The 16353-nt window shown below is 39.6% G+C and overlaps 1 pseudogene; it reads left to right on the forward strand.

The window, feature by feature from the left end:
* The window catches only part of LOC136826285 (potassium channel subfamily K member 15-like), a 78010-nt pseudogene that overhangs the window by 50400 nt on the left and 11257 nt on the right, over positions 1-16353 (forward strand).

The following is a 16353-nucleotide window of genomic DNA, read 5'->3' on the forward strand; positions in this document are numbered from 1 at the left end:
AGAATGAAAAACCGTGCTTAGAGATATTTGTGAATTGTAGCAACTTTCAAGTAATGGATAAAGAATAGCAGTTGAGCGAAAAAGGAAACGTTGTTACCTCGGCGAAGGCTTTTGCTTTTTAAGTGAAGAAAATGGCAGAGACATTTAAAATACTCCATCGAGGTGTCTGACGGACATTTAAGAAAGGGAACGAGGTAGAGAGAAGCACACAAAATCACCCAGGGTTCCCCTTTTATGTTTCCGTGGTGAAGGTGAAGAGAGACTCTATCGGAAACACCGATCATCAGGTTAACGACTTCATCTCCGATCTGGCCGATCATAAACGATGTGCCGCGGAGCAGAGATGGAAATGGGCGTGGCCCCTGTGCCTGCTACCCCTCGATGGGTGGCGTGGGCCACCCGCCTTCAGAAGAGCGCGCCCCAGGCGGCGCTCTTCCTCTTCTTCATCGTGTACACCGTCGCCGGGGCAAAGGTAAGGAGGCGGACTGCAGCTCTCACCCGGCTCTCCTTTCTCTTCTTCCTCTCTTGTCTTATTTTGTTCAGGGAAAAAGTTGTTGAGAAGTTCTACATGAAATAAATTCAAATGCACTCATATAGTAAGTAAAATCTGGCACAAATTAAGTCTTAACGAATAACGACTATGAGATTTGCATAAAAATTTTCAGTTACATATTTTAGATTAATATAGATGTCACTAGGCGTAGTTGTTGCTGAAATTTTTACGAATCTTCAATGGAAAATATATCGCACAATTCATTCAGACTGCTTATCCTATATTTTGTGATTGGGACAGCTTATTGCAAGCATTATAATTAATATATAGACACTACCACTTTTCTTGTCAAGTTTTCGGTAATTTCAGAGTTCTTGGATACAGAGACCCTTGGCGTAAAACATTTCGCCCGTCAGTATTGATACTGAAAATTTCATTATTTACCAAACTTATGTAAAATGCAAATAAGCTGATTGGCTACCAGCAAAGCATTTACCCTCTCCACATAATAGTTACTTGTTCAAGAATCACATAATTTAGCATCGTGGACATAAATGATAAATCCGAAACAGGTCTGTATAAACTTAAGTTTTGATAAACAAGCGCCCTTCTCGAAACGGGTTAACATTGGTCATTTTGTTCTAAAGGGTCCACAGTAATATAATTGTTAAAGGTTCAAGTAGAATTTTTTGACTGAAGATGAACCCAGAGCAAGGTTCGAAAGCTTTTATAAAATTCTACTCGAGTCTTTAACAATTGTATTATTGTGGACCCCTTAGAACATTTATGAACTCTCGTGATAGAGAGTTTTCTCCCAACATTGGTAATTTTCTCAGGTATTGGAAACTTTACTGATAACTGCAGAGCATGAAGAAAATGCTCACATTACTAAATTCAAACACTGGCATCGGTTCAAGAGTACAGTTCGCTTTCTTTTTTTTTTTTTTTTTATTAAATGCTAACGTTATTCCCCTTCTGCTCAATAGCTTTCACTGTTGAGTCAGTTGATTCTAAAACTATTTTTCTTTTCTCTAGCTTTGATTTATAGGCATAATGTGTCCTCATCTTGATATAGGAACAATGTTTCCCATCTGTTTACTCAAGGCTTCCAAGTTCTCATTCACCAGACTGAATATTCAAGCTTCTTAACTCTCTGTTCCTCTTTCTCCTGACTTTTACAACCTTCTCTCCCTTAACTCTTCTCCTATTCTTTCGCTTTTTCTTGCTTTCTTCAGGCCAGGGCTAGAAGATGGCAGAGGGTTAGCCATCCCATTGACCTTGACCCTGAAAAGATGAAAATCTTTTTCATAGCTTACCCAGCCACTCACATAATCCAGTTGCAAGCAGACTTGTTTAATCCTTTAACAGAAGCTGAGAAAATACTACACCAGAAGTCCATAAAAAAGATGGGAGACAACTGACAGCGTCTAGAATTCCCTAACAGCTTCAACCTTCCCCTCCCACCCTCCCTCCCCTCCTCCCCCCCTCCCCTCCCCCCTCCTCCCAATGAATACAAATGCGAAACGCCTTTGTGTGTTCCAGACATCTCTTAACAAGATGTGACTTCTTGCAGACACGAGGATGATTTCTTTTCCAGGAGGAGGAAGCGTAATTGCTCGATGCAATTAATTAATGAGCCCCAGTCGCAACTAATTGCTTCTAAAATATTCTCTTACGTCATAGAAGTTGAAGAATTAAGATTAAAAGAATCAAGAACTAAGTATTTGTTGCTAATGGTATGTAACCCGTAGCCATGGACGAACGCTGGCAAGGAAACTGATATATACAGGATCATCATTTTCGTGTGGATTTGCATACAAGTTTGCTATGAATTTTAGTAGTCTAAATCTGCGCTTTTGTGTGTATATGTGTATGGGTGTCTTGCAGCTTTAATTTGATCATTCATACATTTACATAACTCGCCTCATTATGATCATCAAAATGATATAATCACGACTCTAAATGTGGTAATAAATCAGATGATTCTATAATGTACATAATTCTCTTATTAATATATTTTGAATGTAAGTCTCTCTCTCTCTCTCTCTCTCTCTCTCTCTCTCTCTCTCTCTCTCTCTCTCTCTTCTAGCTCAAATATTTCTGTTGTATTTAACTTAGTTTTATTAATCATGATCAAATCACTAAACGAAAACAGGTAACGTAATCTCTGTGTATAATATGGTTTGATTCGTTAAGGTCACATCACACAAGTAATCAATTAAATGTTAAAATGATTCAAATTAAGGTGTAACATGTCTGTCTGGTTTTATAGTTTATAATTTATATTATGTATAACATAGCGTTATTCGCTATGAAAAAAATCATCTAACCTAGGCACTGGGTATAACAGTGATTCAAAGTTAGACCGGACGTAACAATTCCTTGACCAATGCTTGGGTCGAAGGATCATCAATATTCCTATATTCTTTTAGGGAGTGAGAAAGCCTTTATCCCCTGACGGCAGTTCCTGTGGGGACAAAAGATGCTTTTAGGGAAATTGCCTCTGTCTGATCCCAAGAAGCGTCGTTCGTGTAGTTTGTAGAATAGGTTGGTCAACGGAAGGGACCAATTTTTTCACCCTAGATTCGGACAGATGTCAGGATTTAAGTTTGGACGAGGAAGGAATCAAAATGTTCTTCGTACAAATCTGTTAATGATTTGTTTCATACCAATAGACTGAATTTATCTACTCATAAACCTCATTCTTTAGGTAAAGAAAAATGTATTGAACCTTTCTTCACACAAATTCTATTATCCTCTTTTTTTCGCACTTATTTTTTGGTGTTATCACCACACAAGAAAGTATGATTGGAGTACTTATACTAACTAAAATACGTCAAAACCATTGCAGGCATCGCATGCACTGGCGCCTGGTGGTGAGAGTGAGAAATTCTCACGGCAATTTTTGTCAAAGAACTGATCATACTTAGTCGTTGGTTTATAATTGCAGACTAAACACTGTAGCTGTTCTGTGGATTGTACAGTAGATTGTAGCGTTTCAGTTACATTTGTTTCCTCCTCCCGAATTTTAGTTCGAACTCTTGAGTAGGAAAGAGGATTTCTTTATCTCATTACCCTCTGAATTTTGGAATGATTCAGTCGGATGAGTATCCCGAAATATTAGAGAATCGAGAAGTTAAGCGTTCGGTATTCGGCTCTTGTTTTTCCGTGGCGGTGTTGAATGCTGAAGGTAACCACCAGATTACATCTGTCAATCAAAGTTAGCTTTCAGTTTTGCTACTAAGATTCACTTCATCTATTGCAGACAGAAATCGTGATATACCAATCAGTCCAAGAAAATTAAGGACCATAGAGAAACACTCACTTGTTATATGATTTTTCCATGGTGTTCATTCACTCTCGTTCTTTTTTTTTTTTACCAAATATTCCAGTTACCGAGAGAAAGATTCCTTCTGAAAAACATTTTAGTTTTCTTCAGTTCAAACAAACTTTAAATTAAAAGCGTGTGATAACATGACTTATGGAGGTCCATCTCCAGCGCGTCTTGATTCCATTGAACTCGCCCCTCTTATCCAGACATTCCAGTCGCTGGAAGATAGTTTCCTTCTGGAAAGTCGTCCATCTATTAAGAACAAAAAATTAACCATGAAAATAAGTAGAATTCGGATGACTAAGATCGCCTCTTGCATGTCATATGATTACTGTAACACACTTTTGGCTCTCTTTCAGATATTCCAGGCACTGGAACATCCAGAGGAAGTCAGGTCTCAGAAGGAGGCCGGAGAGACTTTGGTCACTCGTCGAAGGAACTTCCTGGACTCTTTGATAAACCTCACTGCTCCTTCGTTTGCTGAATATAAGGTTAGCATTTCATTCCACAACAGTATAGGGAGAGTTCTTAGAATGGCTCCTTTCATTCAGTATTAAATCTCATATCTGCTGTGCACATAATCAAGGGTTGGAACACGTACGTATGACTGTTTTCAAGTCACATTTAATTGACTGAGTGTGGACTTTAATTTACTGAAAAAAGTAATGCTCTTGCTAAAAGTATTTTAGATCTTCATAGGTTATAGAATTAAAGTTAGTGTGCCTGCAATAGTAGTTCTGGAGCCTTATATTTAAGGTTAAAGTTATAGGATAATATTGTGGTGTGGCTACAACGATCCTGGCCGTTTGACTGTGTTCTAGCAGTGACTCTGGAATGAATCCGATCAGCGCACTGCTCTTGGGCGTAAATGTTTGAGTCGTTGCAAGAATTAAAGTATTCAGTATACAAGCGAAGTTAATGCAGTCTGAAGAGTAACAGCTAAAGAAGAAACGAGCACAAGTAGTTGAGAGACAATATTCTGGCATATGGCAACATAAAGAGCAGACTTCAAAACGGGATATAATAAGTGTACTTTAACAGTGCAATAGAGCCCTTCTAATGACAGCAAGGCGAGAGATTGTAACGCGAATTCGGAAGCGTCAAGAAGAGGTGTCACAGAGGATAACTGGGATCAGAGGGTCAGTAGTGTTTGGGAGGCTGGAAACCTGAGTGGTGTTCTACAAATGGAAATGTCGATACAAGACCCAAGAATCTGGTCTGGGGATAAGGAAAAGTTATGTGTCTGATGTATGGTGCTTAGCGTGAAGAGTAGGGAGTACAAGGAAACAGATGTTATCAGATTTGTTTTATGAGTTCTTTAAACCACTATCGGTTCAAGCGTAACTCAAGACATTTGCTGAAGAAGGAAACCACGTCTGAAAATACTTACTGATGTAAGGAGGGAATTCTAGAATTTGTGCCTTAATGGGCAACTGATACTATAACAAATATGCCTGACGTCTCCTTGTTGAATTTTCCTTCTTATAGATCCGTTTATGGCTCACTACCCTTTGTTAATCTAGGATACTGAATTTTAAGCATATATTTAACTGATCGCAAAATTTTGATGATGTAGAACCTTTAATGTTTATATTATTAGTCACTTTATATCTGTCATTCGTGCTGTTGTTTTCAGTACGGAAGTCTCCGGCCTGTTTGTGTTAAGTCCTTATACCAGAACCTATTAGATTGTATCAATCTCTTCATTTCAGGTTTTTAAACAGCCTGTGTTTTCATCTGACAATAATGGCACAAGATACTTTCAAGATTTAGATTGGCTATTCTAAGTTCCTTCTTAATTGCTTCCAGAAACGAGATTGTCTTTATTAAGTCCCTACATAAGTTGTTTCATGAACAATCCTAGCTACTCTAAGCCCCTACATAAATTTCTTTTAGAACTAAGACTGACAATATTAAGTCCATAAATAAATAGCTTTCAGAACTGAGACTGGCTATATTAAGTCCCATAATAAATAACTTTCAGAACTGAGACTGACTATATTAAGTCCATAAATAAATAGCTTTCAGAACTGAGACTGGCTGTATTAAGTCCCATAATAAATAACTTTCAGAACTGAGACTGACTATATTAAGTCCATAAATAAATAGCTTTCAGAACTGAGACTGACTATATTAAGACCCTAAATAAATAGCTTTTATAACTGAAACTGCCAATATTAAGTCCCGTGATAAATAACTTTCAGAACTGGAGACAGACTATATTAAGTCTATAAAAAAAAGACTTTCAGAACTGACACTGGCTATATTAAGAACCTTAATAAAAACTTTCAGATCTGAAACTGGCAGTATTAAGTCCCTTAATAAATAGCTTTCAGAACTGAGACTGGCAATATTAAGTCCCTTAATAAATAGCTTTCAGAACTGAGACTGGCAGTATTAAGTCCCCTAATAAATAGCTTTCAGAACTGAGACTGGCAATATTAAGTCCCCTAATAAATAGCTTTCAGAACTGAGACTGGCAATATTAAGTCCCTTAATAAATAGCTTTCAGAACTGAGACTGGCAATGTTAAGTCCCCTAATACAGGGTTCTTCAAACTTTTTCCGCCGTGGCCCAGTTTTTACTATGACATCATTACCATGACCCATACAGAAAAATATTGTACAAATGACCAGAAATATCAAAGAATACAAGGATAAAACTGAAACGCAATAACTATGTTAAAAAGGCATTGTAATCAGAATTATAAACATGTATTATATATATATATATATATATATATATATATATATACATATATATATGTATATATATATAATATATATGTATATATATGTATATATATAATATATATATATATATATATATATATATATATATATATAAATAAATATATATATATACCGTGCGTGTGTGTATGCAAACAGAATAATTTCCACTTATTTGCAATTAGGCTTACCTATTTAGTGACTTGGGTGGGCTTGCTTGTTTGTTGTTATCCTGGACCAGTTTGGCTTGCAGGAAGATAGGGCGACACGCATATCAATGGTGGCATCAAGGCGATTTCTTTCCTTTGACTTTTAACTTGGTTATGACTGAGAAACCATCCTCACACATTTACGTGGTTGTAAAAGGTAACAAGAGAATGACACTTTCTTTTCTCAAGGTGGGATAGTCCTTGGAAAGGCTTAACCAAAAAGAAAAGAATGTTGATGTCTTGTGCCTCATTCTTAATGAGTTATTACTAGTTAGCCGGACTAATCTTCCTTACTAGGTGTTAAGTTTAATTCCACAACTGAATCTGGGTTCCCAAATACAAACGGATCTTTTACCCAGTATTTTTATTTTTAAATGGTTAGTTTTTTCTTCTGGAAAATACTGCTCAAAGCTGGCTGACAGAGACTGAAGGTGTAAGTCTATATATTTTTTTTTTATTTTCTGCATACATTCTTGATTTAAATGGTTTTCCTCAATGTGTTGTAAAAGTGTGGGGAACATGTAGTGAACAGGTTGGTCTGTTTTAACCCTTGCTTGCCAAATCTTTAGTGATTTCTTAAATGCCTGTACTTCCTCGGTGTGTTTGAATACATCATTCTCTTTTCATTGTAGTTTTAGATGAAGTTCACTGAGCTTTGAGAAAATGTCTGCTGAATATGATAGCTGTGCAAGCCATTCATCCCTGATAAATAGCTCTGCAATTGGAGACTTCTTTTCAAGCAGGAATATATGTATCTCCATCCTTAATTCATATATCCTGGTTAGAACTCTTCCTCGGGATAGCCACCTAACTTCAGTATGGTACAACAAGTGTGACTGATCGGCTCCCATTTCACAGCAAAGTTGTTCGAACAAACGGCTATTCAATGAACTTCCTTTGATAAGATTGACGAGTTTTACAGCTTCATTTAGAACATTTTTCAAGCTGGCAGTGATTCCTTTTGCAGCCAAAGCTTCACGATGAATGAAACAATGATTCCAAGTTACATAATTACCTGCAGCCCCTGATATCTTGCTCACAACACCACTATTTTTTCCTGTCATATTTGCCACTCCATCTGTAGTGACGCCCTTGACGTTTGCCCAGTTCAATTTATATTTTCCAGTTACACAATCATTCAAAACTCTGAAGATCTCTGACCCTGTTGTGTGTGTAGGTAAGGTCAAGCAGCACAATGTGTCCTCCAAGAAGTCATCTTCCCATGGATATCTCACATAAACTAGGAGTGTTGCACAATTAGCTATATCAGTACTTTCATCAAGCTGGATAGCACATTCTTCAACAGCCTGGAGGCGTGAAACCAACTGAAATTCAAAATCTTCTGCAATATCCCTAATCCTCCGAGATACTGTTGTGTCACTGACAGGGACACATTTAATCTTCTCTGCTGATTTCTCATCAAGCACTGTAGTTACTATTTCTAATGTAGCTGGAAGGATAAGTTTTGTCACCATAAATATATGGCACTTTCTCTTTTGCTATTCGATAAGCAACTAGATAAGAAGCCAGTTGCAATTTACCGTTGTGAATGGTTGATTTACTAAGGATTTTCACTGGTAAATTCAATTGTTCTTTTTCTTTGAAAAAATATACTGATTTTCCAACTAGTTCAACATGTTTCGATTCAAGGTGCCTCTTTAATTTTGAAGGCGTCATACTTTCATTTGCAAGAACTTCATTGCAAATAACACACTGTGGCCGAAGTTCTTGTTTATCCTTTTCATACTTAATAAATCCATACTTCAAGAATTCGTCTGTTGTTTTAGATTTAGCTGGCCTTGTGCCAGCACGGGCTCTTGCTTCTAGAGCAGCCCGTAAGAATTCTTCACTATATTGCCTTAGCCATAATTTCTTCTTAGCAGAAGGCTAAGAACAGGGCACAGGCAGCGATGATGCCTCGCCCCTACCGGTACGAGACATAGCAAGCTTCTCTGTCGTTGAGTTCGTCTGTTTGTCTTTCTCGCCTGAACAAGAAGGCTTTGGTGCCTGAGTAGCAATGACACCCTTTCTAATAAAAAAATCGATCCATTTGATACGAGTGTAGTTGCATGAACTGTTATATACCTGAAGGAGACTTCAGCACACTCCTAAAACTTAAATGTAAATAATCATGTTTTGTTTCAAATCTGTAAGTACGCATCGCAGGCTCACCGCTTGCACATTCCATTCACGTTCGCCACCCACACCGCCACCGCGTCACCCTGCACCTCTCTCTCTCTCTCTCTCTCTCTCTCTCTCTCTCTCTCTCTCTCTCTCTCTCTCTCTCTCTCTCACGAAAATAGAAGTTCTGAGCATTATGATTAGACTCGGATATTCGTTAGGACTAGGTGGATCCATGTATGAATTCTTCTTCATCTTACTGCCATGTACATAATAATTATTTTATTTATGTATTTATTTTTGTGAGCCTGCGACCCAGTTTGGAAGACTTGGCGACCCAGTAATGGGTCGCGACCCGTAGTTTGAAGAACCCTGTTGGCCTAATAAATAGCTTTCAGAACTGAGACTGGCAATATTAAGTCCCTTAATAAATAGCTTTCAGAACTGAGACTGGCCATATTAAGTCCCTTAATAAATAGCTTTCAGAACCGAGAGTGACATTATTAAGTCCCCTAATAAATAGCTTTCAGAACTGAGACTGGCAATATTAAGTCCCTTAATAAATAGCTTTCAGAACTGAGACTGGCAGTATTAAGTCCCCTAATAAATAGCTTTCAGAACCGAGAGTGACAGTATTAAGTCCCTTAATTAATAGCTTTCCGAACTGAGACTGGCAATATTAAGTCCCCTAATAAATAGCTTTCAGAACTGAGACTGGCAGTGTTAAGTCCCTTAATAAGTAGCTTTCAGAACTGAGACTGGCAGTATTAAGTCCCTTAATAAGTAGCTTTCAGAACTGAGACTGGCAATATTAAGTCCCTTAATAAGTAGCTTTCAGAACTGAGACTGGCAGTATTAAGTCCCCTAATAAATAGCTTTCAGAACTGAGACTGGCAATATTAAGTCCCTTAATAAATAGCTTTCAGAACTGAGACCGGCAATATTAAGTCCCCTAACAAATAGCTTTCAGAACTGAGAGTGGCAGTATTAAGTCCCTTAATGAATAGCTTTCAGAACTGAGACTGGCAATATTAAGTCCCCTGATAAATAGCTTTCAGAACTGAGACTGGCAGTATTAAGTCCCCTAATAAATAGCTTTCAGAACTGAGACTGGCAATATTAAGTCCCGTAAGAAATAGCTTTCAGAACTGAAACTGGCAGTGTTAAGTCCCTAATAAATAGCTTTCAGAACTGAGACTGGCAATATTAAGTTCCTAATAAATAGCTCTCAGAACTGAGACTGGTAGTATTAAGTCCATAAATAAATAGCTTTCAGAACTGAGACTGGCAGTATTAAGTCCCCTAATAAATAGCTTTCAGAACTGAGACTGGCAATATTAAGTCCCTTAATAAATAGCTTTCAGAACTGAGACTGGCAATATTAAGTCCCCTAATAAATAGCTTTCAGAACTGAGACTGGCAATATTAAGTCCCTCAATAGATAGCTTTCAGAACTGAGACTGGCAGTATTAAGTCCCTTAATAAATAGCTTTCAGAACTGAGACTGACAGTATTAAGTCCCTTAATAAATAGCTTTCAGAACTGAGGTTGCTTCATAAATTGTTTGAAGATCTGAGACTGGGTATATACACCAAGTCTCCTGTCAGTTCTCTTCCAGATCGGAGTCAGATCAAATCAAGTCCTCTTTCTGATTGCTTCCAGTGCTTAGTTTCTATATGAGGTCTCTTCTCTAACTGCTTTCAGAACTGAACTGCTTGTACCCAACTGCTTTCCAAATTGCTTCCAGAACTGCTTGCTAGTTCTCTTCTCTAAATGCTTTCAGAATCGGGTCTCCATTGCTCTCGAAACCTACGAGGAGGCCGTTGAGTCGGCCGTGGAAGCTGGAGTATCGCCCCTCGATCCCAAGAAACCGCATTACCAGTGGAATTACATCGAGAGCGTCTTCTTCGCTTCGACTGTTATCACTACCATAGGTTGGTCATGGAAGGAGGCTGCCGTTTTTTTTATGACCCTTTCCTTCCTCTCTCTCTCTCTCTCTCTCTCTTTAGGTTCCGTATTTTAATGAAGACACTATTTTTATATATATATAATTTACTAAAAGATGTCTGATGAATTTAATTTTATGTAGGTTTTGTAACTTCCTTATTTGATAAGATTTTTCTGAGACATTCCTTCCACTATTGCTAAAATATAAGGTAAATTAGGTCTGACATCCGTAAAACCAAATTTACATCTTTATTCTGTTTGCATAATCTGAACTTCTATACCTTTCACCAAACAATAACAACAGCCACATGAAATGAAACCCAAATTCCCTCCTTATCGACCAGGATACGGCAACATGGCTCCAGTGACGTTTTGGGGACGCTTCTTCTGCATCTTGTACGGGTTCGTAGGAATTCCGGTCACTCTGAGCGTCATTGCAGATCTGGGGAACTTGTTCGCTAACATCGTCTCCGCTCTCGGCCAGAGAATCAAGACTCTCTTCAGGAAGTGTCATCCTGCTACGGTGAGCATTGTCGAAATGTTAATCGTGATTTTTAGTTTTCTGTAAAAGAAAGCTATTGAGATGGCTTTATCTGTCCGTCCGCACTTTTCTGTCGGCTCTCAGATCTTAAAAACTACTGAGGCTAGAGGACTGCAAATTGGTACGTTGATTATCCACCCTTCAATCATCAAACATACCAAATTGCAGCCCCCTAGGCTCAGTAGTTTTTATTTCATTTAAGGAGGTTAAAGTTAGCCATAATAGAGCGTCTGGCAACGATATAGGACAGGCCACCACCGGGCGTGGTTAAAGTTTCATGGGCCGCAGCTCATACAACATTATACCGAGATTACCGAAAGATAGATCTATTTTCGGTGGCCATGATTATACGCTGTACAGAAAACTCGATTGCGCCGAAGAAACATCGGCGCATTTTTTACGTTTTTGTTGACGATCTCACAGGTCGAGTTTTCACAGTTTTTTTTTTTTTTTTTTTTTTTTTTACAGGATATGATTCTCAGTTTGTTTTAAAAGAAATTTGTTGATGTGCTTGCCAGTTTGAAAGCAATGTTTGGAACTCACTAAAATAATAATAATAATAATAATAATAATAATAATAATAATAATAATAATAATAATATAGTATTGAAGGTTATAGCACTACAACATTTTTGAAAGAGAGTCTGCTACCTAAATAATAATAATAATAATAAGAATAATAATAATAATAATAGGTTCTGTTGAATATTATTGCTGCTTCAGCTGCATTTATTTTGTAGAAGACTTTTTCTATTTTCCTTATTGCGGACTTCTCTTCAGTGGAGGTGCGTTGTTGTTGTATTGTATTAAGCCAACTCTTGTGTTGGCACGGGCCTTTCCCTTGTTTGGCCCGTAGGTGATCTGAAAATTTCAGAAGGTCATTTGTTATAGGAAATGTGAAAGAGATTTAGTAGTAGAGACAGTTGTGGATGGAGGAAGGATGATGGTTGTAGTGGGAGGGGGCCATCATGTCACGGATAGTAGTAGTTTGAAGATGTAAGGCCTTTGAAAGAAAAAAATAGAGAAACATTGCAGGTGGGGTTGTCCAACCCTTTAAACCCTAGAGTCCCTGCAGAGTATTCTTAGTGGTAGAGTAGTTTAGTTGGAATAAGACAGAGATGATGTGAATAGGGCCTTACGGTGAGGGGATGGGATGAGTTGAGGAGGATGATGGTGGTAGTTAAAGAGGGCCGTCTTGGTTAGTTTGTAGTGGTAGTATGAAAGTACATGTTAAGTGAGTTGGTGGCCAGTGCCACTCTGAACACACTTAACATTACATTACTTAATTCAGCTGGAAAGTAGAAAGTGAGAAGTTTAAGTATTCTCATTGCATTGTTCTATCTTGGTGGCGGTAAGTTTACTAGCAGCTGGGCATGTCTGTCGATGTCCTCGACTATTGCCTTTGCAAGTGTTGCTGCTATTTTAGCTGCGTCTGGTGAGTTTACATCAGCTTGTACTTCGCCTCTGAGCAGTGCTGTCTCTCTGCATTCTAGCAGGTAGTGTAGGAGAGGCTGCTGTGTTTCTTCCTCACAGTGCTCACATGGTCTGACACTGGGGTTAACAATTTCCCAGCAGGCTCTGTATCCTAGCCTTAGTCTGTGAATACATACAGCTAGTTTTCTCGGTGTGTGCCTGTCTATGGGGAGGGCATCAGGTCGGTTGCCCATTTGTACCATCTGGCAGTCGGGGAGTGATCTGTCCATGCCCGTAGGTCTTCCAGCATGTTTGCTTTCATGAGCGGTTTTATGGCATTTTTGATCTGTTGTAGTGCAGGTTGTATGTGGATCTGCACTCTGTCAATGTACCTTGTGCTCTTGGCTAGTTCATCCGCTTTATCATTGCCTGGAATTCCTATGTGACTCGGTATCCAGTTCATAGTGACTGGTCTTCCTCTTTTCGCTGTGCTGGTAGAGCAGTGACTTGATCCCAGCCAGCAAGGCCTTGTTCTCTTTAATTCTAATTTGTTGCAAGGCCTGCATGGAGGATTTGAGTCAGTGTGGATGATGACGGGTCCTTCCTCATTCTCCAGAGAGTACAGTAGTGCCTGTCTTATCGCTACTAATTCTGTCTGCATTGTTGAGGCACAGTTTGATGTTCTCCAGCATGCTTGGAAATTGTTTGAATATACTGCTGCTCCAGTAGTTTTATTCTCTGGATCCACAGTGCCGTCGGTGTAGTATGTTTGGGCCCCAGGATTTCAGTGTTCCTGATAGACTCGTAGGCTGCTGCTCTTAGTTCCTCTCTTGAGCAGTCTTCTTTTGCTCTGGGAAGGTGTGTGTAATGGAATTTTTGCATAATCCCTTTTCCAGGGCGGGATATGTTGCACATCCTGCGCTGTGTCTGGTCTCATGTTCAGCATTGCCTCTGCCATATCTAACCTCTTGATGTTGTCACTTTGGTCTTTTCCGTAGGGAGTTCGGGCTCGAATCTCTGGATGTTTATTTAGTTCTCCCTTTGTTCTGGTCTTGAGATTGAGTCTCTCTCTGAGAGGAAGATTTTTGCCATTGTACTGGCATTTCTCTGTGCAATCCTATCTTCTACTTTTGGCATGTTAGTTTCAAGCCTGAGGTTGCACAGTCTTGTCCACATTGGTGCCCCAAGCATGAGTCTCATTGCCTTGTTCTGTATTACTTCTAGAGTTTCCTTTTTGTGCCTCTGTTAGCTTTACCAGGGCGGGGGCAGCATAGTCTATCAATGATCTGGTGCAGGCTATATAGTACGTTTTCTGTACATGTTCATTTGCACCATCCTTCAAAGATGACATATATCTCATTGCTGCTGTTCTTGCTTCTGCTCTTTCCTTCAGGTATTTGATTTCGTTCTTGAAGGTTAGTTGCTGGTCTAGGATGATTCCCAGATACATGTACTTGTCCACCCACTCTAGCGGTTCAGCTCCTATTGTGAGTGGTTGGAGTGGTCTGTGCTTTTACTGCCATGGCCTTTGTCTTATTTATATTGATTTTGAGGCCTAGTTCCTCTGACTTTTGCTGATTTCATTGAGGGCTCTTTGCATTCTAGGCACTCTGACAGGTCCTCTTGCGACTATGCACACATCGTCAGCGTATATGAAAATTTCTACGCCTTCGGGAAGCTGCAGTGAGGCTAGGTTCTCCATGAGAATATTGAATAGGAGAGGACTTAGTATTCCTCCCTGTGGTGTGCCATTTTCCAAGTCATGGAAGGTGGATATCACCCCTTGGAATTTGACCCTCGCCTGTCTTCTTAGCACATAGTTTTTTGTCCAGGCTAGAAGGTGTCCTTTGACTCCTTTCTTCATCAGTGAGTGGAGTACTGCTGCTGGACTGGCTAGCTCGAAGGCTTTTTCAAAGTCTATGAAGACTACTACAGCCTTTCCTTGATTTATGTAGCTGAGGACATCTGTCAGACACTCTGTAGTTCCTACTCCTTGTTGGTATGCATATAGCTGTTTGTGTAGAGGACCAATTTTGTATGTTATCCTGTTGAGCACCATTTTCTCTCCAGTTTTTTCCATGCAGAGACTAGTGCTATGGGTCTCAGGTTGTCTGGATCTTTAGGTTTTGGAATTGGCTTTGTGTCTTGTTGCCTCCAAGTCTGCGGTCTTGTGTGCTCTGCATGTGTTTTGTTCATGATCCTCAGGAAGGCGTTTTCTCCTGCAGGACCCATGTTACTTATCATTGTGTATGTTATCCTGTCTGCTCCTGGTGCTGTATCTTTGCCAGTTTTGTATACTGCCCTTAGTTCTTCTACTGTGTAAGGGGTGTCCGTGTCATCTGGTGTGAAGCAAGCCTCGTTAACTTCTTCCCATCTGATCGGTGCAAGCTGATCCTGTCGTCTTCTGGTTTCAGGAGAGAGATTGTCAGATTTTGTCCTGTTAGCAAAGGACGTTGCTAGTCTCTCAGCTTCTTCTAGAGGTTGAGGGTGAGTTGCTATCGCTGACTTCTTTTTTCCGGCTACTCTGTTCAGCCATTTCCATAGTTCTGAAAGGGATGTGTGCTCTGATAGTTTAGCACACCATTCCAGCCATTTTTCAATTCTTATTTCCTGGAGCCTCTGATGGACGTCATTTTTGACTGTTTGTAGCAACTCTCTGTTTTCAGCTGTTGCTCTTCTTCTGTAGATCTTTGTCACTCTGTTTAATAGGGTTTTCAGCTGTCTTACCTCTTGGCAGTAGTACCAGGAGTCTTTGTAGCTGTAGTTCCTCTGAGCTGTCTTTATTGGCATTGCTTTATTTGCTGCATTATGTATGGCATCAACTAGGTCTTTTTCTAGTTGGTCTATATCCTCTGGGGGCGTGTACTGTGCTGCCCATTCTTCAAGTGCTAGTCTGAAAATAACCCAGTTTGCCAAGTCTTGATTCCATCTTGGTGGAGGTGGCGGTATTGGAGGTAGTTGTTGCATTTCCAATTCTGTCATTGTTGCAAAGTGGTCGCTGACTAATGTGGGATGCACTTGCCATCTTGTAAGGTGCCTGATTGTCGTTGTGGCAAATGTTAGATCTAATCTGCCTCCTCTTATATGTGTGGATTGCCCTGTGTTGAGCAGTCGACTCCCTCAAATTCCTCCAGAGAGTAAGCTACGTGCTCCCCTGCCTGGTTAGTGATTGTCGGGAAGATAGTAGGGATGATGTGCGTTGAAGTCCCCACATATTATTGTAGGTGTGTCAGTTGCATGGGCGAAGAGCTGCGTCAGTTGTAGTTCTCCTGGGCTTTCTCTATTTATTTTCCTGTAGAGATTGTATATGTCTAGTCTCTGGTTTTGCAGAGTTATTCTAATTGCCATGCTCTCCACATTCTCTCCGCAGGGGATCGGATTGTGTACTCTTACTGCTGGGATTGTATTCTTGATGAGGATAGCCAGTCCCCTGTCAGTGCCTATGTCTGGGGTTGTGTCTGGAGTTGTATAGGCATTATACCCAGCTATTCTAAACTTAGTTCCTGTTTTTAGACGGGTTTCCTGAAGTAGGATGATGTCTACATTTTCTGTTTTTGCAGACTGCAATA

This window comes from Macrobrachium rosenbergii, chromosome 40, assembly GCF_040412425.1.
Source record: "Macrobrachium rosenbergii isolate ZJJX-2024 chromosome 40, ASM4041242v1, whole genome shotgun sequence".
Lineage (NCBI taxonomy): Eukaryota > Metazoa > Arthropoda > Malacostraca > Decapoda > Palaemonidae > Macrobrachium > Macrobrachium rosenbergii.